Here is a 26,995-nt window from a genome sequence, read left to right on the forward strand (position 1 = left end):
AGACTTGTTGCTTATTTTAGTGAGAAGTTGAATGATGCAAAAATAAAATATTCTATTTATGATCAAAAATTTTATGCTATAGTTCAAGCATTGAAGAAGTGGAGACACTATCTTCTTCCTAAGGAGTTTGTTTTGTATACTAATCATCAAGCTTTGCAATATTTGAATAGTCAAAGAAAATTGAACCAAAGGCATTTAAAGTGGGTTGAGTTTTTGTAGAGTTATACATTTGTTTTTAAACATAGGAGTGGGAAGTCTAACAAAGTTGTAGATGCCCTTAGTAGAAGACAACTTTTGTTGATAGATATGTAGATAGAGGTGGTTGTGTTCAAGGAACTCCGTACATTGTATCCAGATGATCTTGATTTTGGTGAAGCATGGAAGGCTTGTACAGTTGTTGTTACACTTAACAAGACAAAATGGTTGGATTTCATGATCTAGGATAATATGTTGTTCAAAGGAAGCCAATTGTACATTCCTACAAGTTCAATGAGAGAGAATCTCATCAAGGAGAAGCATAGTGGAGGATTGACTAGACATTTTGGCAAAGATAAAACCATATATTTGGTTGCTAAAAATTACTACTGGCCACAATTATAACAAGATGTGATGAATTTTGTATAGAGTTGCAAAGTATGTTAGATGATGAAAGGAGTGAAGTAGAATATAGGATTGTATTAGCCATTACCTATACCAAAGAAGCTGTGGGAGGATATTAAAATGGATTTTATTCTTGGATTATCGAGAAATCAATGTGGGAATCATTCTATTTTTGTGGTGGTTGATAGGCTTTAAAAGATGGCACATTTTATTCCTTGCAAGAATACAAGTGATGCTATTCATGTAGCAAAATTGTTTTTTAGAGAAGTGGTGTGACTACATGGCTTACCAAAGAGTATAGTTTTAGATTGAGATACCAAATTTGTTGCGTATTTCTAGTGTACATTGTGGAAGAAGTTGAAAATAGATTTGAATTACAGTTCATCACATCATCCATAGACTGATGGATAAACAAAAGTTGTGAATTGTAGATTGGGAAACTTGTTGAGATGTTTGGTTGGAGAGAAGCCCAAGGGATGGAAGCAGATTTTACCATAGGTAAAATTTGCATATAATAATTCTGTCACTAGGAGTATTGGTAAATCACCATTCTAGATTGTATATGGGAGTAGTCCCATAAATGCTTCCAAATTGAGGTAGTTGGATAAAGGAGAGATAAGTAGTGCTAAAGCAGAAGATTTTGCTGAACATTTGAAGAACATCCATGAGGAGGTGAGGAAGCACATCATAAAGATGAATACATAGTATAAGGCTAAGGAAAATGTGAAAAGGAGGTATAAGTAATTTTAGATTGGAGATGACATAATAGTTCATTTGAGGAAGGAGTGTTTTCCAAAAGGTACATATAATAAGATGAAGATGAAGAAGTTTGGCCTGTGCAAGAGAGTGAAAAGGCATAATCCTAGAAATGCTTATGAAGTAGAGTTTCCTACTAAATTGAATATTTCACTAGTGTTTAATATTTCATATTTGATAGAGTACTATGAAGGAGGTGATGGAGATGAAGTTATAGAAGCACAATGAAGTACTCTAGGAACTAGTTCAGCTACAAAGGAGATTGAGGAGATACTAGATAGTTGTGTTGGAAAAAGTACAAGGAACAAAACTTATGAGGAATGCCTAGTCAAATGGAAAGGGAGGCTAGTAGAGGATTCATCATGGCTAATAAAGAAGGAGGTTAACTATCTTGGTTTTCCTCCAAACACCTAAGATGTGACAGAGTCTCTTCTCAAATTACCCTAGGTGTCTGATGTAGGAGCATTCTGGGTGTAAGAGCAATCTTGCATCACCCCAAAAATATTTTTATTTTAGTCTTTTCTATTTTAATAAGGACTAGTACACAAGGTGGTTACTATTTATGGAAACTTGCTATTTTTAGTAAGTATGTTATATGAGCTCACAATGTTCTCATTTTCTATAGGAAGGTTCATTTTAGAGTTGTAAGTCTACCCTAAAAATCTCATTGCTCAATCATAAGTATTAAAGAAGTTATTGCAGATTTTTGGTGGAAAAATTTATAGAAAAATCTTTAGGCTCACCGTTGGAGGCCTTAGAGTTCCTAGATGAGGTTCGAAAACTCAAGGGAAGGGCGCTAGCATGGTTCTAAGCATGTAGATCAGGAGTTGACATTTCTAAAAAGTGGTTATAATATCCAATCAAAGCAATGGTTCATGAGTTTATGGCCTTTCAAAGTTGGGCTACCTGGAATATCTAAAATAATTGTCAAAGATGTATTTGGCTAACTCTATATGTATTGTTAGGGTTTGTTGGCCCTAGGTATTAAGTTTCAATGTCTAGAACCTTCTTGGGTGACATAAAATTTCCTATTTAAAAAAGGCCTGAACATTGTCTAAGACAGCTCTGGGTGATAGTTCACAGCTTGTCTTGCAGCTTATTGTAATGAAGGCATCCATTTGGGTTAGCATATTGTACTTATGAATTTTGTAATTCCGCATTTATGGTGCAAGTAAGAAGTCCATATTTTTTTCTTGCATTTTCTATTGTTTCTATGTTTTTGTTATGAGTTTATAGTATTAAGGGAGCTCCTTGCATCACTTCTCCTCCTTTGACATCAATGACAAAGGTTGGAAAATTAAAAAAATTCAAAAAAGTTGTCTATCTACTGTCAAAACACTATCTTGCTACTTTAAACTGTTAAAATCTTCATACAATCATCAAAATTTGCTTTCAAAATGTTCATACCTTTCTCCCATGTGTCCTTTTCTACTTCGATAGTAGTGAGCATTGCACATAAGGCATATGATGCAATATCAACTGCATTAAGGTCAAAGTAGGTGAAGTTTTCATAAGTGTCTTTTGATTTGACACATTCTTCCAATTGTCTTTCAATGACCAATATCTTCAAAGAAATAGACTCTCTAAATTCTGATAGTCTTCTCAAAGTTAGCTCTTTTTCAATTTCTAGTTTCCTGATGTCTATGTGAACACCAACAACTTGTCCTTCCAATTCATCAACTCTGCAAGACGGTTGTTGTATTTGACTAGTTAGAACTTCTAGCTCACTTAGCTTCCCTTGAATCTTTTTATCCACATCTTTGGTCAACTAATGAGATAAAGTAAAATTTATGTACAATGATTTTCCAACTTGTTGACATCTTCAAAGTTCCTTGATGCAAGTATCAAGACTCAACAAATTGTTCTGAATATTCTGACAAATGGTGCTGAAAAGATTAGCATCATATGAAATTTGAGCCTTAAACTCAACATTGAAAAAAATTGTAAATTCATCATCAATTGATTTCACAATTGCTTGTGCTCTCTATTTGGGATTTTGTTTAGTGTGTTTGGCCGTGAGTGTGTTTTGTGATTTGTTAGTCACCTCTATTAGTGCTCTCTATAAACTTTTGACCTTTTTGTTCTTCTCAAATAATTTAGTCAAGGATGAGATCAAGTTAGATTGATCATCATCATCACTTGTAAGGTTGCAAGAGATATAGGAGAGGATGAGCTAGATGCATTCACCTCATCTTCCTTTAGTTTCTTCTTTGCTACCTTCTTTGACTTTCTCTCTTCTTCTTCCTTCTTTTCTCTTTCTTCCTTTTCCTTTCTTTCTTCTTTCCTCTTTTCATCTTCTTTTTGCTTCTTTTCCACTTCAAGCAATTTTAGCCTGGCTTCTTCAATTTTCTTCTTTTCCTCTTCTAGCTATCTTTTCTCTTCCTCAATCAATCTCAAATGATCCTAAATATCTTCAAAATGGGGCTCAAGCTGATTGAATGGGTCTTCATCAATGTTAACTATATCATTTGTTTGATCAATCTACATAGTATCATCACTTACTGATACTTATGAATTTTTCTCTATAGTGGTAGGATCTATCTCTATCTCCATCAACATTTTATTAATAGTTGCAATAGTTTCACTTATTAATGTGTTCTTATCACCTCTCATAAATAGAATAGGCCTCAACTTGTTCCATATATAGGGTGCTAGTTTTCTCATCAATTTCTTTATTTCTTCTTTATCTTTAGTCTTGCACATAGTTCTTATAATTGATTTCCAAAGCTCCATATCTTCTTCTTGAACTGGTGCCTTCTTTGTTATAAGTCTTACTTTGACATTTTGATTGAAAAATCCTTTGATATCCTTCAATTTAAATTTATTTAGAATCATATATCTCACAATAGAGATATCAATCTATTCTTTCTCCATACCATTGGACAAATCATAAAACTTATTCATTTGTATAAAGTTCCCTTCATTAACAATAGCTATGTTAATCTTTTCTATCTTTGGTTTTCAAGGTTGCCTTGATTTTCCTGCTAGCTATTTGGAAACAATGAATTTCTTTGGTTGTTTTTTTCTTTTTCCCCTTCTTCTTCTTCATCACTAGAGTTTTCAATTGTCAACAATGTCTTCTTTCTCTTCTCTGGTCTAGTAGCTTGTTGCTTAACTCTTTTTGACTACCTTTTAGATCCACTTGGTTATTCAACTAATATAATAACATATGGGATGCTCTATTCTATAGGAGTCTCTACAATAGATAAGTTAGATACTTGGCCAATTGGAAAAGGTGTCACATACATTACACCTTGGTCACCAATTTTTTTAGTTAGAAGATAGTTTGTCTAACTTCTTGAGATTCTTCTTCTGATATGCCGACCTCAAATAGTGCTTTCTTTATTATAGATGCAATCTTATTATGAGATTCCTTTTTTAATGATGCTTGGTAAGCTGACTGGGTTATCTTCTCATACATTCCAAATCTACATGATGCTTGATCTATATTGGATTTCAACATTAAATCAATATAAATGATAGCTATATCATCACTCAATTCATAACCCAGGGGCTCAAGAAATGTTTCCTGAGGTTTTACTACATTAATGTAGGTTAAGTCAGTATGCACTATAAAGAATATTTCATTATTAAATCTGTCAACAATTGTAGGGGCAATTTTGAATCTCTATTTCATTTCATTCTAAAATGTTCTCACAATCAAATTTCTGCTGTCTAAGATTTTCTTAGCTGGATACCTTCTACACCCATCTGTTATCTTGTCTACAGTGCATCTTTCACTGCTTATAATGTTAGTAATGAATAAAAATGGAAATCTTTTAAGTACATGAAAGAAAATATGAAGAATCAAAGACTAGAATTTGAATACACCATTCTGAGTTCTCTTAATTTTTTGTAAGTTCTCGAGAAATTGTACTCTCAAAATATCACTCAAATTCACTTGTTCTTTCTTAGCACATATCTTATAAGCTACATAAATGAAGCTTGCTAACAATTCATCATTCTTAGAACTTGCACATATAGAATATGCAATGATTCTACTCATGAATCTTACATCATGTTGTCTGATGGTGCTGATCACCATTGCTTTACCATTGTAAACTACCTTGGTATAACTTTCGACCTTTTTCTTAACTAATTTCTCACCAATAGCGACACTTCCTTGTTTTCTAAGATCAGTGACCTCATGAATAAGGTTGATGGAGATGTCAAATACATTGTCTCCCATCCAAATCTTTCCATTATGAATTCTACTTAATATGATCTATGTCTATTCTTTTGTATCAAGTTCATAGTAAAAGTGATATTTGACTAAGTTGAAGTCTTTCAGATGCTCATATTTAGGTTTAATAGTCATATCATGATTGAAAACAATTTCCATATCCTTTTTCATAAACTCACTTCCAATAGTTTCAAACTTACTACATAGATAGCTTCCTACATCTTCCAATAATATTACATTGTTCGGAGTAATTGACAAGGCTGAATTAGGGTTTTTCTCTAGGGGTTTCACAGAAACAACCTTTAATTTGGGTCTCTTGATATTGTCAACATTTAGAACAACTGACATATCCATGATTACACCAAATAAAATTTTATCAAAGAATTTTTGTGCGGAGAATAATAAAATACCTTTTTTGGAGTAGGGTTTTTCTCAAAATCAATTTTTCCAAATTGCTTCTAGGTGTTCTAAGCTTCTAAGATGATCACAATATAGAAATAATCAAGTTCGTACTCCTTTTATTCATCTAGAACTTGCATTAATTGCATACTTTGCTCAATCAAAAAATCTATTTACTTCGGTCTAAAATCAAATATCCACTCAAGATCAATTGTCTAATCTTTGAATGATATCCGAGGTTCACCATAGATTCCTTTCATCATGACAATGCTCCAAAAAACTTCACTCAAAAAAGTTTATTTTAGAAACATAGATTTCATCTTTTATCATAAACTTTCTCTATTATAACAATAACACTTATTTCCCTCGTAACCTATTTCAATAAGCTCCAAATTGCAAGCCAACTTAACTATAGTCAAAACTTATCAAGATACATCTTACCTCAATCTTGCCACAAGTAGCTCAATCTCTAAATGAAGTTTCTAATTCTAGTGTTGTGAACAAGCTTAGTTCAACATGCTTGAATCAAACTCAATTATTGACTTTAATTTTCCTATCCCACCATCATCTAACTTTTCCTCTAAACCATTTAATCCATTTACAAATGACTCATTGAATTCTTCTCAAACTTCATTGAGTACATTTGTTTGTTTTTCATTGTCTTTCCTAGTTTTGGAGTTACTCCCATGATTCCTTCTGTCATTTCTAAAGTTCCTCCCATTGTTGCTTCTATTTCCAAAGTTTCTTCCATGATTACTTCTATCATTTCCAAAGTTTATTCCATTATTGCTTCTATCCATTCTATAGTAATTTTTTGTATGTTTGAAGTTGTTGCATAACTAACATACTGGGGTTTTGCTTCTAGGATTCTATTGATCAATAGGTGCTTTACAATTTCAAGCTGTTACACTTATAACACATGATCTACTTTCTTTCTCCATAATGTCCTTTCATTAAATCTTCTTCTATCTACAGGGTTAGTATTTCTAGACATTCTACTATTTCTTCTATCATTATCATATATAGGTTTCCTATAATCAATTGCATTATAAACAATACCATGACAATTATGATATGAAAGTTTTGTAACATGATTAAATGATTTATTTGTACAATCTCTTTTCATATGACCTAGTTCATTACATGAAAAACATTTTCCTCTAAATTCATCCTTAGTTTCCTTAGGAGATTCCACTTGCTTAGGTTCATCCAATTTCTCAGTTCACTTTTCTTGTCCAACTTCTTTGGATTTATCAGAAAATTGGTTGGATTTAATCTTATCAATATATTTATCTTTCTCTTTTGGATCTGATTTACTTTGAGGTTAGGTTTCTTTGTAGACATGTTAAATAGATAACCAAAGCCATTCTTATCATAGGTAGGTCTTTGTATTGACATAGATTCATCAAGCTTTTCTCTGCTATTGTAAAGCTTTTCAAACTATTGCTTGCATTGAGTTAGTTCACCTTTCATAATAGTATTGTACTTATGAAGTTCTTCATGATCTTCTTTCAACGTTTCAAATTTAGATGTCTTCTTTGCTAGACTTTCTCTAAGATCTAAATTTTTAGTCTTCAAATTAGATTCAATTTTTTTAGGATTATTCTTCAAATTCAACTTTAAATTGGTAATCTTCAATTCATGCTTCAAGATTTCATACTCTATTTTTAGCTTTGAATATTCATCATCATTAGTAGATTCAATAGATTTAGGCTTGGATTTGAGATGTTCAATCTTGTCCTTCAGTTGTCCAATGTATGCTTTAGATTATTCATATCTATCCTTCAACTTATCTCTTTCTTTGGTAAGGAGATCAATTTTTCAAGTTTGATGTAGGAGCATTCTAGGTGTAAGGGCAATCTTGCATCACCCAAAAATATTTTATCGTTAGCCTTTTCTATTTTAATAAGGACTAGTAGACAGGTTGGTTACTATTTCTGGGAACTTACTATTTTTAGTAATTTTGTCATACAAGCTTGGAATGTTCTTATTTTCTATAGGAAGGTTCATTTTAGAGTTGTAAGCCTATCATAAAAATCTCATTGTTTAGACATTAGTATCAGAGAAGTTATTGTGGATTTTTGGTAGAATTTTTTTTAGAAAAATCTTCAGGCTCATTGTTTGAGGCCTTAGAGTGCCCAGATGAGGTTCGAAAACTTGATAGAATGGCACTGGCATGGTTTCGAGCCTATAGATTAGGAGTTGGAGTTTCAAAAAATGGTTATAGTAGCCAATCAGAGCAATAGTTCATGAGTTTAAGCCTTCAGAAGTTGGGCTACCAAAATTTCTAAAATAATTTTTCAAAGATGTATTTGGCCAATTCTATGTGTATTGTTAGTGTCTATCGGCCCTAGGTATTAAGTTTAAGCATTTAGAACCTTCTCAGGTAGCATAAAACTACCTATTTAAGAAAGGCCCGAAGATTGTCTAGGACAACTCTAGGTGATAGTTTGCAGCACTTTCTTATAGATTACTATAATGAAGATGCACATTTGGGTTAGCATATTGTAATTGAGAATTTTGTAATTTTTCATTTGTGACAATAATAAGAAGTTCATATTTTGTTCTCTCATTTGTCATTGTTTCTTTGTTTCTATTATGAAGGGGAGTCTCCTACATTAAGTGGTATGAGAGCTAGAGTTCTTGAGTGTGTGGATAGATCGCTGACTATGAGGCAGTTTGCTCTAGGACTATGGTTTGGGCTAAGCATGTAGAAATATTGTTGATCATGAGGTAGTTTGTACTAGGGTCTCAACGGAAATGCAAAAATGCCTCCATGAAGAGAGCATGGCAGAAGAGTTGTAGGTGTTACACCTGAGGGTTTTCAAGCCCTCAAAAGATAAATGCAAGCATTGGAGGAAAAAATGTGGAGAGGAATGAACCCATATAAGATGAAAGCAAGGATGAGGATGAAGTAGAAGAAAATGCCAAATTAGAGGTAGTTCTAAACCCAAAGGAAGAGAGGCTTTTTAGGTCCATCTCCAAGATTGGAAAAAGGCCTAGGTTTGAAGTTCCCACATTTTTAGGAAATCTTAACCTAGAAGAGCTGATCAATTGGATCAATGAACTAGAGGAGAACTTTGAGTATGAAGATATTGAGGATCTGAATAGGGTCAAGTTTGTGTAGGCAAAATTGAAGGGACATGCAAAGATCTGGTAGCAAGAGGTTTAGTTGTAATGAAATAGAAAAGGAAAGGAAAAAATCACTGGAAGGGATCAGATGATAGCCAAAATGAAGCGATAATTCATTCGTATGGACTATGAGCTTGATCTATTGAAGAAGATGCAAGGAATGAAGAAAATGAGATAATTTGGTCAAGAGTATACTGAGGAGTTCTACTGAGTTCTTGTTAGAACTAGCCATGTAGAAGTTGACAAGGAGAAAATCAACTATTATCTGTAATACCCCAAAAATTGGCTCATTGCCATGATACCAATTCTGGTCTATTTCTGATAATTTTAAAGTCCTATTCTAATAGGCAATTCTCATTCTGCTATTCATTACTTGACTTAATTGTCAGATGCAGATAACCTAAATCTACATTCATCATGCTTATTATTTAATTCCTATAGTATTTACTCATATTAGTCACATTAAACCTATTGATTAATATTTAATTTAATTATTAAGTATTTATACTTTAATTAAATTAAATTATAATGGCTAATGTACTCTGGAATTAAATTTATTTAATTTAATAAATACGCCTATCTTAATTAATTAAATGTAATTATTTAATTAAATTGGAAAGGTATTTCTAATTAATTAAAATAAATTATTTAATTAAATGGAGTACTTACTTCTAAATAATTAAACAAAGTTATTTAATTAAATGGGAAGCCATTCCTAATTAATTAAATGAAGTTATTTAATTAAACAAAAGTGTCTCTAATTAATTAAAGATTATTTAATTAAATAGAAAAAGTAATTATGAGAGCATATCTCATTTTATTAAATTAAATATCTCAACAAAATCTCTCTTCAGTTCAAAAAGGGAAATTTCCAATTCACTATTGATCAAAAATGAGTTAAATCAGTTAACTCCATTTTCTACTCAAATTAAAACAGTTAACTCCTTATTTTACTCAAATTAAGTTTGTTAACTCCCTTTAATTTAGGAATCTTCCCTTATGACTGAACCTCATCTTCAATCCTAACCGTTGATCTGAATAGATCTCAACTGTTGATGGATTCCAGGAGAGTCTATTTAAGAGACCCTCATCTCTTCATTTAGGAGGATGGATTTTGGAGAATTTGCATCGAATTGCTGCTGGAATTCATACTCATGTTTGCTTACATTTCTTGCATACATTCTCATTCTTAGTTTAATCTCATTTTAGTTTAATCATGCATATGCTTAATCTAGTTTGCTTTATTTTTTCTTAGATTACATTGCATCTTTCATTCTAGATTAATCTGCATACTCATTCTTAGCTTAATTTCATTGTCAAATCCTTTGTTCTTAGAGGGTCTGGTTGCCTACACCTTGATTCTGAGGATATTAACAGGCAAAATCCCTTTAGATAGAAGGAACCAGGTCGCTTTGCAGGGCAAATTTCGGATGAACAATCCAATGTTCATTCCAAGATGAATTCACATGCAATGACCATGTTGAAGTGTGTGTGTTAGCATAGGCCACATTTTCACATATACATTTCTGGTGCCCACCATGGGGCACAAAAATCAAATTTTTTGGCCTCTTTCTGTATTTTTTTAATCATTTTTTTGTTCTCTGTCCGTATTGTTCCATACAGATTCGGGAATCTTCGTGCAAAACTGTTCATTTTTGCGCGAGGATTTAGAATCTTCGCGCAAAGACTCTTTTTGCATCGCGCAAGAAAGTTCTTTGGCGCACAAAACTTTGCATGAGACCTGTTTCTTTGCACGAGCCTATTTTAATTTCGTGTGAGCCGAATTTGATTTCGCGTGAGCCAAGTTTGATTTCACGCGAGATGAACTTGATTTCGCGTGAGCCATAAAACTTCTTCCCGCAGATTGTCAGGAATTTCACGCGAAACTCTGCTGACAGAGGCAAATTTTTTTGCATTGATTTGCGTGTTTTCTAATTTTTCTGCTGACTGTTTGCGATTTCTAGTGTTTCTGTGTTTTCTAATTTTTTTGAACAGCATAGCAGCGGTTTGTGGAACAATGGGAAAAATGTGCTAAAGTTGTTAGAAATAGGTAAAAATCTACTAAGCGCATTGCGAGGATCACTAGGTAATCTTCATCAGCTGATAACACTTCATTTGGATTTAAAACAAACATCTTTCATGTTGAGCTTGTGTGTTTCCTTCTGTATTTTCATTTTACAACACATGCATAAAATGATACTAGGATGTGATCTATGTTAGTATTCATTTAGCAGGCTTAGTCTTTAGTGATGGATCTAATTAGCTTTCTTGGGTTATTGGAATCGCTAATCCACCGGCCCCTCGTTCCACCCTATGGTTGCAAGCTTAGTACCACGTTAAATAGGGGAGGGGTCTATAGGTTATAAGCGTTAAAGGCTCCACAAGGTAACCCTTCTGTGCTTTCTAGAACTCACTAATTTCAGAGTTGTGGACTCGTTTTGGCTTGTGTGAGGGGTTAAATGTTCCACATCTTTGGACTCACCTCACATTAGTTAAAGCGTTAAGTGTACCAGCTTGTGCTTTTTGATTTCTTTTAGATAGATTTGTTTTCAGGAATTAACATCTGTACACACATAGTAATTAAGCCCCCATGAACACTATTCGTGGATCTTGAGGGAGTGGGTTCCTAGTGAAACTCCTCTCTAAGACAGATTCCTTATGGGTGGGGAGGATACTTTGAGCATCTCGTAGATAGATGAATCTTCAACTTGTTGATTAAGGCATCCTTTCTCCAGAGAGGTTGATAGATCATAGGAAGATGATATCATAGATCTTTAAGAGATAATCTTAGTCTAGCGTGTCAAATTAATCTATCTATTTTGATTGGGCTAAAGGTGAAAAGGTGTCAAAACCTTGAATCTGGAAGCTAAGTCCCCTTGTGGTATACTATTGTGAGTTGGTCACCTTTTGAGAGGATTAACCATAGCAGACAATCCCTCTATAGGGAAAACTGTGATGACGAAACCTCAAGTGGTCATAGCCATTTTCGCCATGGTAGTGACAACCACTATATAAATGTCCTTGTGGAAGAAATCTCCACAGGTGTGGTTCATTGTGGGTTGTCAGATCTCCCTAGCAGCTCTTGAAGATTAAGTTCTTGGATTGTGTCAAAACCTCGGTGCATCGGGATTGGAGGTCACCCCTGTGAGTCATAAAAGTTGCAAAGTCAAACCATTACTAAATACCTTAGAGAAGCCAACTTTTATTTTCTAGGAATGTGTGCAATTATTGCAAAACTCTTTGAAAATGTACACAAATAGCTCTCTTAAGGATTAGCACAAACTAAGTCACTTGATTGTTCATGCGCAAGGTTGCTTTTTCCCTTGCTCATTGTTTTCAGACGTGCTTGAAATCACTTGCTTGTTGTTCTACATGCCTGTTTATCTGCTTGGTTATTGGAACAATCAAAATTTTTGTCAAAATTAGTCGCTGTTGTGAAATTGTTCTGTCCTTTCACGCAAAATCAATTTGGTCTCGCGTGAAATCATTTGGCTCTCACGCAAAATCATTTGGCCCTCGCGTGAAGCCATTTTGTCCTCGCGCAAAATTAAAGTTCTATTGCACATCTTCACACGAGACAGAAACATCTTCGCACGGGCCATAAAAATTCTTCGCATGGTCTGTAAAGGTTTTTTGCGTGAGACTTTGTATCAACATTTACAATCTAGGTCTATTCTAGCTATCTGTGGCCTGCACGCTGTCCTTTTCTACGTCCATTTATCACTCTCTATTTGCAAACAGTCCTAAAACAGCGACACTTCACTTAACTAAAAACTTGTGTCTTATACCTTGACTAGTCTCGTCTCATACGTAATCTTGGTCCTCGTCTTAATGCTTGTCATACTTTGTGCCGCAGTGGTCATAATATCTGGTTGTTCTAGCCTTTAAATTAGACCATTTGTGCCTTAGTGAACATCATTCTTGCTACTATCTTGTCCTTTTTGAGACTCAGTTTTAGTATAGTCCTTGTCCAGGTTCTACCTTTTTGTCCTTGCCTATAACTGTCACAACCAGAAGCAGCAACGTTTTTTATCCTGATAACATTAGACGTGGTCGTGCTAGGGGTCATAATTGCGGTAGAGGTAGCTTACCTTTTGCTACACAATCTATATCCAGTTTCACTAGTGAGGTGTCTTCACGGCCTTCCTCACCTGCAAGGTCATCTCAAGTTCAACGAACATTTTCCAATTTGCAACAATTAGGAATCCTTTTTACCAAAAGGATACTGAGACAGGTAGGATTCCTGCATTCTCAAACACAATGTATGATCCTTTCTCCACGGACCCTTTTGAAACACAACGTATGGAAACTGAACAAGTTCCTATAATGACTAATCGTGAACCTGAACGGGGTAGTCATAGTGAATATCAAGAACAACCTAGGGATGTCAAGGAGAAAGAGAAAGAAAATGACACTGATGAAGAACAAGAAGAGGTGGAAATCCTTCCTGAACACATAGCAAGATGTCGAAGAGACAAAAACTTTTAGAAGGTCATGGGAATCCTAATCAACGAAGAGAAAGAAAAGTACTTTCTCAAACTCGCCCAAGAGGGAGCTAAACTGCCCACACATTTTGATGTGGAGGCCATTATCACACGTGAAGAAGAAACTGAGACCACTAAGCTCCAAAAACAACTAAAAATTATGCAAGACCAATTGGCTCAAATGATGCATGAGAAAGAGAAACCCAAAAAGACATACACATTGGACGCTCTTTGTTCATTTCCATTTGACAAAAGTATAAACATGTCGCCTTTCCCAAGAGGCATAGAACTACCCAAATATGATAAGTACTTTGGTACTACTGATCCCAAGATCACTTGCGGGAATTTGGTGCTTTGTCTATGGAGTTTATACACAATCAAACATACCTCATGCGTTTATTCCCTAGAAGCCTAGGTGGTCAAGCTTTGGAGTGGTTCTCACATTTACCTCCTGGTATCAATACGTTTGACGAAATTGCTAATTCATTTGTTTAGCAATATTCTCATAACATTCAACATCCTGTAAATATTTGAGATCTATGCAACCTTAAATAGAAGGTTGGTGAGCCTTTTCTCACTTTCCTCCAACGGTGGAGACAACTTTATACTGAGTACTCCCGTAAAATCCCAGAAACGGAGAAGCTTGACATTTTCACTGATAACCTCTTACTTGATTTCGGGTATAGAGTCCAACTACAAGGTCCATGTACCTTTGAAGACATGATTACACAGGCTATCCGTATCGAAGAATTTACGGTTAAGAAAGGTGAGCTCACTCTTCAGAGAGACTCAAAACAAGGTTCCACTTCCAACAGGGATAAAACCAAACATATCAACAAGAATCGAGAAATTGTACATGATGGGGTTGTTGATAATGTCACACCAAAACCTGCTAAAGCAGCATTTAATCTCACAAACTGCTTCAAAGTGGCCAAAAGTGCTGAGAAGCCTCCTCCTGACAATAAGGCGTCTAGGAACAAACTGAGAAACTCATGGGCAACATTACCCGAGTGAGAGTATACGCCTTTAGGAGAACCTTTGGATGTGGTTTACAAAACATTGCTACAACACAAGCTTATCGCACCAACGGATAACCCTCGTCCCTATGATCCACAACCACGTCCACCGTGGTGGAATGAGACCTCATTTTGTGAGTATCATCAAAACAAGGGACATAAAACCAAAACCTGTATAAATTTACGTCATAAAGTCCAGGACATGATTGATGCTGGTGAACTTGTGGTAGATGGACATAACAAAAACTCGGACCACAAGGTGTACAAAGAACCTTTCCCAGCCTATGAAAAAGGAGAGACTTCAAAACTAGAACCCTACAATAAGGTCAACTATACGTATTCCAATGATGACAATGTCATTCACATGGTTGAACCTGTAGATTCTGAATACTGCAATGTTATTACCATAAAGGGCAAGCAAGATAATGATAAACCCAAGACACCATTTGTCTTGAGAGGCCCTACTTCCAATAATATGGATAATGCGTCTTCACAACATTGTGCTAATGCTATTACTCACTCTCATGCAAAATTGGTGCTCAAAGGCCCTACACCTCCTACTTCAAATCTAGAACAACACAAGGACAAAGCCCTTGCTGGTCCATCCGATAAAGGTGGAAAACACATGACGAACTTGACTGCAACCAGTTATAGTGTTCTAGATTAGTTGAAATGAACCAATGCTCACATTTCCATATTTGAGCTGCTTAAAATCTCGCCTGCTCATAGGCAAATTTTGGACAAAGCCTCACTGAGGCAAACGTTCCTCAAGATCTTGATCTTGAGCTATTTTTATCCATGGTAGGTCACCTGACCTCACCTCATCTTATGACCTTCTCCGAGGAGGATGATAACTCACTGAATCACCCACACAATCAGCCTCTACACATTGAGGTTATGATCCACCAGACACGTGTTCGTCGGGTATTCATTGATAATGGCGCTGGCCTAAATATCATTTTTGCTGCTCTGCTTAGACAATTGGATTATTCTGAGGACTCTATTGATCCTTGATGAAAGATCACTATGAAAGCGTACGATGAAGTAGAACGAAAGTCACTAGGTCTTGTGACTTTACCAATTCGCGTCAGTCTCGTCGAAAGGGATGTCACCTATCAAGTGCTTGACATTCCCTTAGCCTACAACATTCTATTGGGATGGCCATAGATACATGAGATGCGCACTGTGCCATCCACATACCATCAATGCATTAAATTCCCATTTCATGGCTCCAAAGTTACTATTCCTGCTACTACTAGCTATACTTGCAATATGCTCAAAGCTGCTGATTCTTTCATCCCTGCTAACCATGAGTCTACTGATTGTCACAACAATAAGCTGAAACAAATTGAGCAGTCATTTAAATTGAAAAAAATTGGTATGGGAGAGTACCACATGGAACCAATGCTATCATTAACATCTATTCCAGAGTCCCCTCGACATTTTGGGAGACCCTCAGTAGCAAAGAAGCCATTTGTGTTGACACCTCAAACCAAGTTTAATGGATCTTTTGTCAAAGCTACAGTTCCCTTAGAAGATGAAAGCAAAAATAGAGCCATTGTTGCATGGCTTTACAAAGAAGAGTCTCTAGTAGACCTAACAGAACAAGCCCGAGAAATCACTCCTAAGAAGTATGGACCTGGTCTTAAGCTTATGAAGCATTTTGGCTACAAGGGAACCGGCCCTATTGGGTGCAATAAAAATGGTTTAATAGATCTTATCAAAGCAACAACTTGAAGCAATAGTGACACAACTGGCCTAGGGTTCGAGAAGGTCCCTTTCCATTTGGGATCCAATAAATTCATACCCATACCTGAGAGTTCATCTAAAAATGAGTCATAATCTGAGTCAGGTACTCGAGAGGAAGAATCTGATGATGAGGATTCTTACCCTCATCCTATTCCTTATGATCTTGCTAAATTCTTTGCTGAGCCAGATGACTTTGTGCCACATGTTAGCACAGTGGATGATACTAGTGATTCTTCTGAGGACAATGCTGAGCAACTCAAACATCATTCAGAAAAGGGAGAATCTAGTCACTCATGCCATATTGAGTATTTTTCTAAGAATCCAGAGGCTGAAGGAGAGTATGTCCCTATCACTGTTGGGGAGTTTTATAGTCTCTCACCATGTAGCACCGATTCTCATGAATATGAATTTGACAATCTTTCAGAAGCGACTACTGATAAAGACATTGACCAAGTGCATGTCTATGAAAATCAAATCAAAGTGAGAGAAACGTCTAGGGATAGGTCATAGGGGTCTGATCCAACTAGTGTCCTAGAGTTGTCAATTACTAACATTTGTACTCTGAGATGTTTGAATACACCCGTGGGTGAGATCGCTGTAGGTCTTGAATTACTGGTCTACACATTTAATGACTATACTGTGAATGCAATTGAACCAGCCACTACTCTCTCACTCGCACATCCCGAGCTTATAGACTGGAACCCCAATGCATCTAACAAAGTCCCCACATTCTAGAATGACTATGCTCTTGCCTGTTACCTAAACACTATTGAACCTGTAATGTCTTCCACCAATGAGAAGAGCATCAACATGACTGAGGCCAACATATAATATCTCAGTCACATAATTAAAAGGAAAAAATGCAAGAGGTCCGATAGTGAAAACCACATTGTGGCAGTGTCAGATCCAAAAAAAGTAAAAACAAAAGACGTATCCAAGGGTGAAAACCTCTCTGAGGCGCCCGTGGATGAGATATTTGATGTCCTTCCCAGTCACTTTCAGGAGAGATCATTAGTGTTAATAGAGCTGACACAGCCAATTAACCTGGGCACAGAAGAACATCCTCATGTGACACATCTGGTGATATCATTGTCAATTGAAGAAAAGGAACAATTCATTTCCTTTTTCAAGGAGAAGAAAATAAATTTTTCCTGGACATATTCTAACATTCTAGGATTGGATCTTGATCTTATCATGCATCACTTGTCCATAGCACCAGGCTTCAAACTAGTTAAATAGAAGCTTCAAAAAATGCATCCTCATGTTGCATTGCTAGTCAAAGCCAAATTGGAGAAATTTATGAAGGCTGGTTTCATCCATGCAATTGATTATGTTGAATGGATATCCAATATTGTCCCTATGTCCAAGCACGATAAGTCTACCAGAGTTTGTATAGACTTTCGTGATCTTAACTTGGCATGTCCTAAAGATGATTTTTTGCTCCCTAATATTGATATGATCATGGACATGACAACTGGTTATGAGATGTACTCACTTATGGATGGTTTTTCTAGATACAATTAGATAAAAGTTGTGCTAGAAGATCAAGAGAAAACAACTTTCACATGTGCATGGGGAACCTTTTGTTAAAATGTGATGCCATTTGGTTTAAAGAATGCTGGCGCTACATATCAATGGGCTGTTACTACAATTTTCCATGACATGATGCATAGAACTATGGAGGACTATGTTGATGATACCTTGGTCAAAAGCGCTAAATGCAATACTCATTTGCACGATCTAGGACCAATCGTAGATCGTATGGAAAAGTTTAATCTTCGGCTCAATCCTAAGGAGTGCGCATTTGGTGTCACATCAAGAAAACTATTAGGATATATTGTTTCTACAAAAGGAATTGAAGTGGATCCAAAAAAAGTACAAGCAATAATGGACATGCCACCACCTCAAAACATCAGTTAGATGAGAGGACTACAGGGAAGGCTTCAATCTATTCACAGGTTTATTTCACAATTGGTGGATAAATCACAACTCTTCACAAAGACCTTACATAAGGGTGTGAAATTCAATTGGAGCCAAGATTGTGAGCAAAGCTTAACACATATTAAATAATATCTTGTCAATCCACCAATCCTGATGCCTCCTATGCATGGGAAGCCTTTTCTTTTATACATTTCAGCCACTGAAACATCTTTGGAAATCCTGTTGGCTCAGGAAGACAATGACAACAAAGAAAGAGCTATTTATTACTTAAGCCGAACATTGGTATCTTATGAGAAAAACTACAGTATTATTGAGAAATCTTGCTTGGTAGTTGTCTTTGCTTCCCAAAAGTTGAGACACTACATGCTTTCCCACACTACACGGCTTGTGGCTAAAATAGATCCCTTAAAGTACTTGCTCAGTAAGGAAGCTCTCACAGGAAGATTGGCTAAATGGGTCATGATACTAAGTGAGTTTGACATCCAATATGTTGAACGCAAAGCCATAAAGGGACAAGCAATTGTAGATCAGCTGGCTGAGGCACCCATACAGAGTCTTCTACCAATAAACATTGATTTTCCAGATGAGTCAATTCTAACACTCACTCCCTGTACATGGGTTATGTTCTTCAATGGATCCTTCACACAACAAGGATCAGGTGCTGGATTACTTTTCATCACACCACAGAGATACTCATTGCCCAAAGCATACAAGATTCTATTTCCTTGTACAAATAACATTGCTGAATATGAAGCTTTGATCAATGGTATGAAAATTGCAGCTAAATGGAGAGTAGATTAGTTGGATATCTTCGGTGACTCTCAGCTTGTCATCAACCAAGTAAATGATGTGTATCAAACAAAGGATGAAAAACTGATTCCTTACAAATGCATGGTTGATGACTTGATGAAATATTTTGCACACATCACCCTCCAATAGGTTCCACACGCAGATAATAAAGCGGCTAATGCCATGGCCACTCTAGCCTCCCTTCTACAAATGCCAGAAAATGATCTCCGACACGAGTTCTTGGTGGAAGCGTTACACTACCCAGCCTATGACACATCTGATTCCAAGATGATCTATTCTATTATAGGAAAAGAATCATCTCGCTACCATCACATCTATTCCTACCTTCATAATCAAACCATTGTGGAAGGTCTGACCCGGAATGAGAAATGTTACCTAATTCGTAACCCTTCACATTATGTCATTAAAGTTGACGATCTGTATAGGAGAGGTCTCGACGGAACACTCCTTAGGTGTTTAGAACTCGACGAGTCCAAACATGCACTAATTGATGCTCACGAAGGCATTTGTGGATCTCATTCCAATGGCCTAACACTAGCTCGCAAACTCCTTCGTGTTGGTTACTGCTAGCCTAAAATGGAGCAAGAAGCTATTAAATATACTAGGTCTTGCAAACAGTATCAGCTACACGGGAATCTCATTCATGCTCCAGCTAGAGAGTTGATTCCCTCTACTACAACATGGCCATTTCAACAATGGGCCTTTGACTTGGTGGGACAGATTCACCCAACCTCTTCTAATGGACATAAGTTCATTATCACCGCTACAGATTATTTCACGAAATGGGTAGAGGCAGTCCCTCTCACAATTGCTGATGGAAAAACTATAGTGCTTTTTATCACAAAATACATCATCTGTAGATATGGTATACCGTCCTTAATCATTACTAACAATGGAGGATAGTTCAAAAATAATGACCTTAAGGAACTGTGCAAGAAATTCAAAATTACACAACATTGGTCTTCCATTTATTACCCCGAGGGTAATGGCCAAGTTGAGGTATCCAATAAGGCGATCCTCAAAATTCTTCATCGCATAGTCAGTAAATCAGGGAGAGACTGGCATCTCCAGATCAATCCAGCCCTGTGGGCATATAGAACAAGCATTAGAACTCCAATGGGCACAACTCCTTTTGCATTGGTATATGGGGCGGATGCTGTGCTTCCGATAGAGGTCAAGATTCCTACCTTGAGAATCTCTATGAAAGGTCTTATCATGGACGATGACTATAGGATAGCTCGGCTTCAAGAGCTTGTGTTATTGGATGAACGACGACAAGTGGCCTGTGATCATCTACAAGCATATCAACAAAGAATGGCATGAAGCTACAATAGGAGAATTAGGCCACATGACTTCCAGCTGGGTGATCTTGTCCTAAGAGAGAATCCTAAGAATCAACAACAACGAATGCAAAAGGAAAAGTTTGAACCAAACTGGCTAGGTCCTTGCATCATTACTGCATTATATAGATCTGGCGCCTATCAACTTTCCACAACCGAAGGAGAAGTGCTTAAAGAGCCTATGAACACTCTCCACCTGAAGCGGTTTTACAGTTGATTCAATCTCAGCAAGCTCTCTGTACATATCTAAATGTCCTGAAAAAAATCCTAAAAATCAAAAAAAGTCCTGAAAAAATTGTTACCCTGGTAAAAACCTAGCAATAGGTGCCTTCATAATACCAAAAAAATTGAAAAAATCTCAAAAATACCAAAAATTTAAAAAAAAAATAAAAAAATGCCATTGATGAAAACCTAGAAATAGGCATCATGGTAGCAAAAAAAGAAAAATCTTGACAAGAAGGTGAAAACCTGGTAAACAGGCACCTCTTGTTAGTCACTTTCATGCTTTTGCTTTCTTGCTTTTCCTTCTCATGTATCCATGGATTGAGTCTTGTCATAGCTCGGGGGCATTCCCCCCTTAGTGTTACTCTTTTCAAGATTCTCCTCATAGAATCTCCTATGCAATAGTCACTAGTCGTTCTGACTACGTCTGCCTATTGTCGCCAGTGTCACTCTTTTTGAGATTCTTCTCATAGAATCTCCTACGTGACAATCACCAGTCATTCTGACTGCATCTTCCTACTGTTGCCAGTGTCACTCTTTTCAAGATTCTCCTCATAGAATCTCCTATGCGACAGTCACCAGTTGTTCTGACTATGTCTGCCTACTATCGCCAGTGTCACTCTTTTCGAGATTCTCCTCATAGAATCTCCTACGTGATAATCACCAGTCATTCTGACTACGTGTGCCTACTGTCACTAGTGTCACTCTTTTCGAGATTATCCTCATAGAATCTCTTTCACAATGGTCACCAGTTGTTTCAGCTGCGTCTGTCTACCATTGCTCGAGTCATGTCTCAAGATTCCTTTATGGAAGATCTCTTTTGCGTCAGTCACCAGTCATCCTAGCTGTATCTGTCTACTATCACTTAGTCCTTCTTAGGTTCTTCATTGTGAAGATTCCTCTTTGACCTCAGTCACCAGTCATTCTGATTATACGTCTGCCTACTATTGTCACCCTACTAAAGAGATTTCTTTCTTACATATTTTGGACATTGAGACTTGACATCAATCTCGAAAACATTAAACTCAATGATATACTTGTTTGGATATGCTAAGCATTTTTTTTGTTTGCTTTGTTTTGCTTTATCATATCTCCTCGAGCAACTCGATGATGTCATCTTCGACTAGAGAAGTAATGACTGGGGGCATGATCTTTTTCTTTGCTTTCTGTTTGCGGTTTAGTTCTAATAAGTTGATCTATTCCTATAAGAGGGGTGTCCACTATAAGAGCCTCCATCTCATATTGGATGGCCGTGTGTACCTCGACTCCTTTTTATATAGATATGTCAATGACATTAGTTATTCTCCTTGTTTGTTGGAGTGGACTCTTCATGCTATAGTGCGTACTGATACTCATCCTATTAAGTGAACGTACGGATCATTGCGAGTATATCTAGTACACTTCTATCTCAGGTTACGAACGCAAGGGTCATTGCGGACAGAATGAATACTGAATACTTAGCATAAGAGGAATCTCCTGTGTGTTTGGTGTGCCTGTCATGCAAGCAACATTCAGGTCATCCTAGCATTCATGCTTTGATGCTTATGTTAACTTGCTACATTAAAAGGGACAAATGTTCTAGTCATTCTGGCTTCTTGTGCCTCGAATGCTTACTTTTAATCCCGACATCCCAATAACATATGTTATATTCATATTTTCATGATTGCAATGTTAGTGGAAATTGTATAACATACAAGCTTTATTTTATATCCAATGATGATAAATCATCGAGGCTTGGTAACCAGACCAAGGGTTGCATTTAACATAGTTTTGCATACTTCATTTGCATTAGCACACGATTTGATGGTAATCCTATTCATACTCCACATGCATTAGATTCTTCCACGGTTGCACAAGCGTTTGGTTCGTCGATTCTCGCTCCTCAATGGAATACCTATGATTGTCAAACAAAAACATGATACACTACGTTAGATGTTAGTTCGTACATATGCATTCTATCTAAATACAACATACATCTCATGTACATTAGAGCAAAACAAAATAGACAATGACATGTACACAGGAATACTCAGCTCAAAATCTTGTGTATATATATATCAAAGAATGGGTCAGTACAAAAATGGGCGCTACTCGAGCGCAATCGATCAAAAAATGATACATGTGGTGCTGGCACACCAATCGATACATAGCCAAAGATCAAAATCAAAAATTAGGCATAGAGCATCTAAATCTGTCCCAAACTCTCACCTCCAGGAGGAGTAGGAGGAGTAGGGGCAGTAGGTGGCAGAGGCGGTGGTGGCATATCTGGTCTGACAGGAGGTCATGCAGCTCCAGACTCTCGCACATACTAAGAGAATCACTGCACCTGCAATGTCTCATCAGGTACAACACTGGTGTATGCAGCATAATAATATGCAGCCCGAGTAGACTAGAAGCGGATCTCATCCTGTTCCAGCTCTAGCCTCCGCTCTGCAGTCTTCATGTGCTCTCTCTGACAATCTGTCTCTCGCTGTCACTCTACCAGCTGCGCATCCCTGACTGCCAATGCAATCTGCAATTCTCCCAACTGTCAGGAGGCCACACGAACTCGCTCTCGGTACCGCCGTACCATGTCCTATACCCCACTTGCTGGTTGATCTGGCATATCCTCATCAACCATCTCTGGTGGAGGTACCTGTGGCTGTGGAGGCACCTGCAACTGTGGGACCTCCTACTGTGGGACCTCCTACTGAGGGGCTTGCTCCTCTGTCCTCTGCCTCCTTCGCTGACTATGTCCTGCCCCACTACCCCTAGCACCTGGGTCTGATCTCATCTCACGTGGAGGAATAGGTATCTGCTGTACTCGGTGCTGGACCTGTGGTGGCACCTATGGCTATGCCTGCTGCTGCTGGGGCACCTGTCCCTACCCCTGTACCTGCCTTGCCACCCCTAGTGGATCTGTGAAGTGTGGGAATGGATGGCTCATCAAAAATGCCTAATATGCAGGCGTCATCCCAGCATCTACTACCTCTGGTAGGTAGTCCCATTGAACAATAGCCAAACTGCAGATATCTATCATGGATCATCTTGGATCCATCCGTGGAGGCCATCCTTGCTCAATATCCTTCTGCACCCTAGCATAGGCACAATACTCAGTTGAAATATCTTGTGGTCGACCGTACTGCTGCCACACTCGTGAGATCACGAATCTCTCTATGACAGATGTCGTCCTGCCTGCCAGCGGTCGAGAACTAAACATCTAGGGTAGCTCTCTCGGGGCATCATCCCAATCCTATGTCTCTCTCTAGGGTCGCCATATAATAGACACCAGGTCATCGAGATGAGTCCACCAGTGCTCAGTCTTACCCAGGTGGGCCTGGGTAATATGCCCTCGATATCTGCATATGTAGGGCTCCATGGGCTCCCAAGAATCCTCAAAAATTGGCCTACATATAGGGAGATGCTCCTAGGCCCAGATCTGTGGCACATATACACCCACTGCCATGGTCTTCTTCTCATGGAAGACGACCTCATGCATCTCATGAAAAAGATGGGCCAACATGCACTGACCCCACCCAAAGATCTCGGGTGCCTCAACCATCCTACGGAGCATGACACCCCATCCACACTCTAATCCATGTTGTCCCCTGTTAGGACATAGGAAGCAGCTCAAGAAAATACCTAGCACAGATGCCAACCTGTGTGTGGGTCCATAAGTATGCATTAGCTCATCCCAGCTAATGGCTCTGCCTCTCGGTAGCTCTCTCCCAAATACAATGGAAAGTGCCTCTGTCCCTAATCGAGGCACTATATCATAGATGACTTGAGCACCGTGAAATGGGATCCTCAGTATCCTCCAAATATCCTCTGGAGTAATCGTCATCTCACCCATCAGCAAATGAAATGTGTTCGTCTCTGAATGGAAATGCTCTACTAAGGCAGTGAGAAGGCCGTGATTCACCATCACGGCTGGAATCCAGCATAGTGAAGACAAACCCAATCGGGCAATGTGTGCCCGATCTATGTCATCCAAACTCCGCAATAACTCTCCATATGGTGGATAATGAGATCTAAATGATACATCTCCAAAAACCTCCTGCACGCACAACAAAAAAATGACAAACAAACGATTACTATCAAGTCGAAACAATGCATCAAAACGAAATAAAATGCAATTTCTAAATGCGAAAATCACAAAACTGGCACAGAATTTTGCACGAGATTTGTGAAATCTTGCGTGAAGACATACAGTTTTGCATGAAATAGTTCTTTCTTCACGCGAACAATCCAGCCTTTGCACGAAAAAAGATCTCCTTGCGCAAAGATAGATGTTCTTGCGCGAGAAAAGAGGCTCTCGCGCAAAACAAGAATTGTCTCACACGAAGAATCTCCATCTTCGTGCAAAACCAAAATTGCCCCGCTCGAAGATCCTCTGGCCTCGTGCAAAGAAACATCGTATACTGTTTCTTCACGCGAAGAAAGAAGATCTTCGCATGAGAAGAGATTGGTCTTGCGCGAAGAAAGATTTCATAAACCTAAAACATGCTAAAAACATTCATAAATGACCTCAAAATGCGTGAAAATAAAAGTACAAAGATGGGAAATCGATGACTCACCGGTGGTCCATAGTCTACTGGCTGGCTGTGTCATCTGGAGTGCTCAAAATGATGATATCTCAGGTTCACTGCCATGTCTCTATCAGAGCTCAAAATCACTACAAGACAAAAGCACAAATGAATTAAAAATGACCCTTCGAGCCTTTATATAGGTGTTGACCAAATTTTTCAAAGTGCTCGGATTTGTGCAAAAATCACACCCCTGGCTAATTGGACCATTCTGGATCCATTTTCGAGATAAAATTCAAAATTTGACACACCTAAGAGCCTTAAAAATGCATTTTAAAATTTTATGGACCGACGTGATCAAACGCTTGTGCAGCCCAAATCTTTTTGATACTTTATGATTCTTGGAATCCTTTCAATTTTACATTCTCTCTATTTTCAAAATTCATTTTGAAAATAGTCAACTTAAGTCAACTTTGGCTGAATCTGGTCAACTTGGTTTTTGCGACTTCGCAATCATTTCAAGTCAACCCTGAATTTTCTTTAGATCGTTTTGATCTCTTCTGGCTTTTGCTGAATCTCAAATTTCTTCTATATCTCATGATGTACTGCGTCAATCATATTTCTGGTATGTTATCATTCAATTTCGCTCCCGAGGGGGTAGGATGATTACATCATTAAATACTTATTGCTCGGGGCATCTAGTTCCCATCTCATGTCCTAGTCACTCGGGGCATCTCATCACTTGGGGCTTTTTGTTCCCTTCTATCTGGCATCTCTGCCATCTATCTTATCTTTTCATCAATTGATCAACCTTATAAAAAATCTTCTCAGAGTTCGATAGATAGGTATTGGGACAGTCTAAACCCCTTCTCCTGAGGATCAAGCCTCATTCTGAGGATGATTCTATGACTCATTATTGAACCTTGTTATCTTTCTTTTATCAATTTTGAGTATCTAGGTGTTCTATCTGGATCCTTGATGGTTAAGCTCCGTTATGGAGATAGTCTTCTAAATGCTTTCAATCTTAGGTATCTAGGTGTTCTATCTGGATCCTTGAAGATTACACTCTATTCTGGAGATAGTCTTCTAAATACTATTATTCTTGGGTATCTAGGTGTTCTATCTGGATCCTTGAAGATTACACTCTATTTTGGAGATAGTCTTCTAAATGCTTTTATTCTCGGGTATCTAGGTGTTCTATCTGGATCCTTGAAGGTTAAGCTCTGTTCTGGAGATAATCTTCTAAATGCTATCAATTTGAGGTATCTAGATGTTCTGTCTAGATCCTTAAAGATTATGCTCTGTTCTGGATATAATCTTTTAAATGCTATCAATCTTAGGTATCTAAGTGCTCTACTTGGATTCCTTAGGATTAAGCTCTATTCTAGAGATGGTTCTTAAAAAAGCTTATCAATTGGTCTCCGTATCATCACCTTCAGAAACAATCTCATCTTTGCATCATGCTTTCTGATTTTCTTTGAATTGAACGTGCTACTCACACATTCATTCAAAGAGGGGCAAAATGTAATACCCCAAAAATTGGCTCATTGCCATTCTGGTCTATTTCTAATAATTTCAAAGTCCTATTTAATAGGCAATTCTCATTCTGCTATTCATTACTTGACTTAATTGTCAGATGCAAATAACCTAAATCTACATTCATCATGCTTATTATTTAATTCCTATAGTATTTACTCATATTAGTCACATTAAACCTATTGATTAATATTTAATTTAATTATTAAGTATTTATACTTTAATTAAATCAAATTATAATGGCTAATGTACCGTGGAATTAAATTTATTTAATTTAATAAATACGCCTATCTTAATTAATTAAATGTAATTATTTAATTAA

Source organism: Cupressus sempervirens, chromosome 1 (genome assembly GCF_028749045.1).
Source record: "Cupressus sempervirens isolate cs-2001-9-10 chromosome 1, ASM2874904v1, whole genome shotgun sequence".
NCBI classification, from domain to species: domain Eukaryota; kingdom Viridiplantae; phylum Streptophyta; class Pinopsida; order Cupressales; family Cupressaceae; genus Cupressus; species Cupressus sempervirens.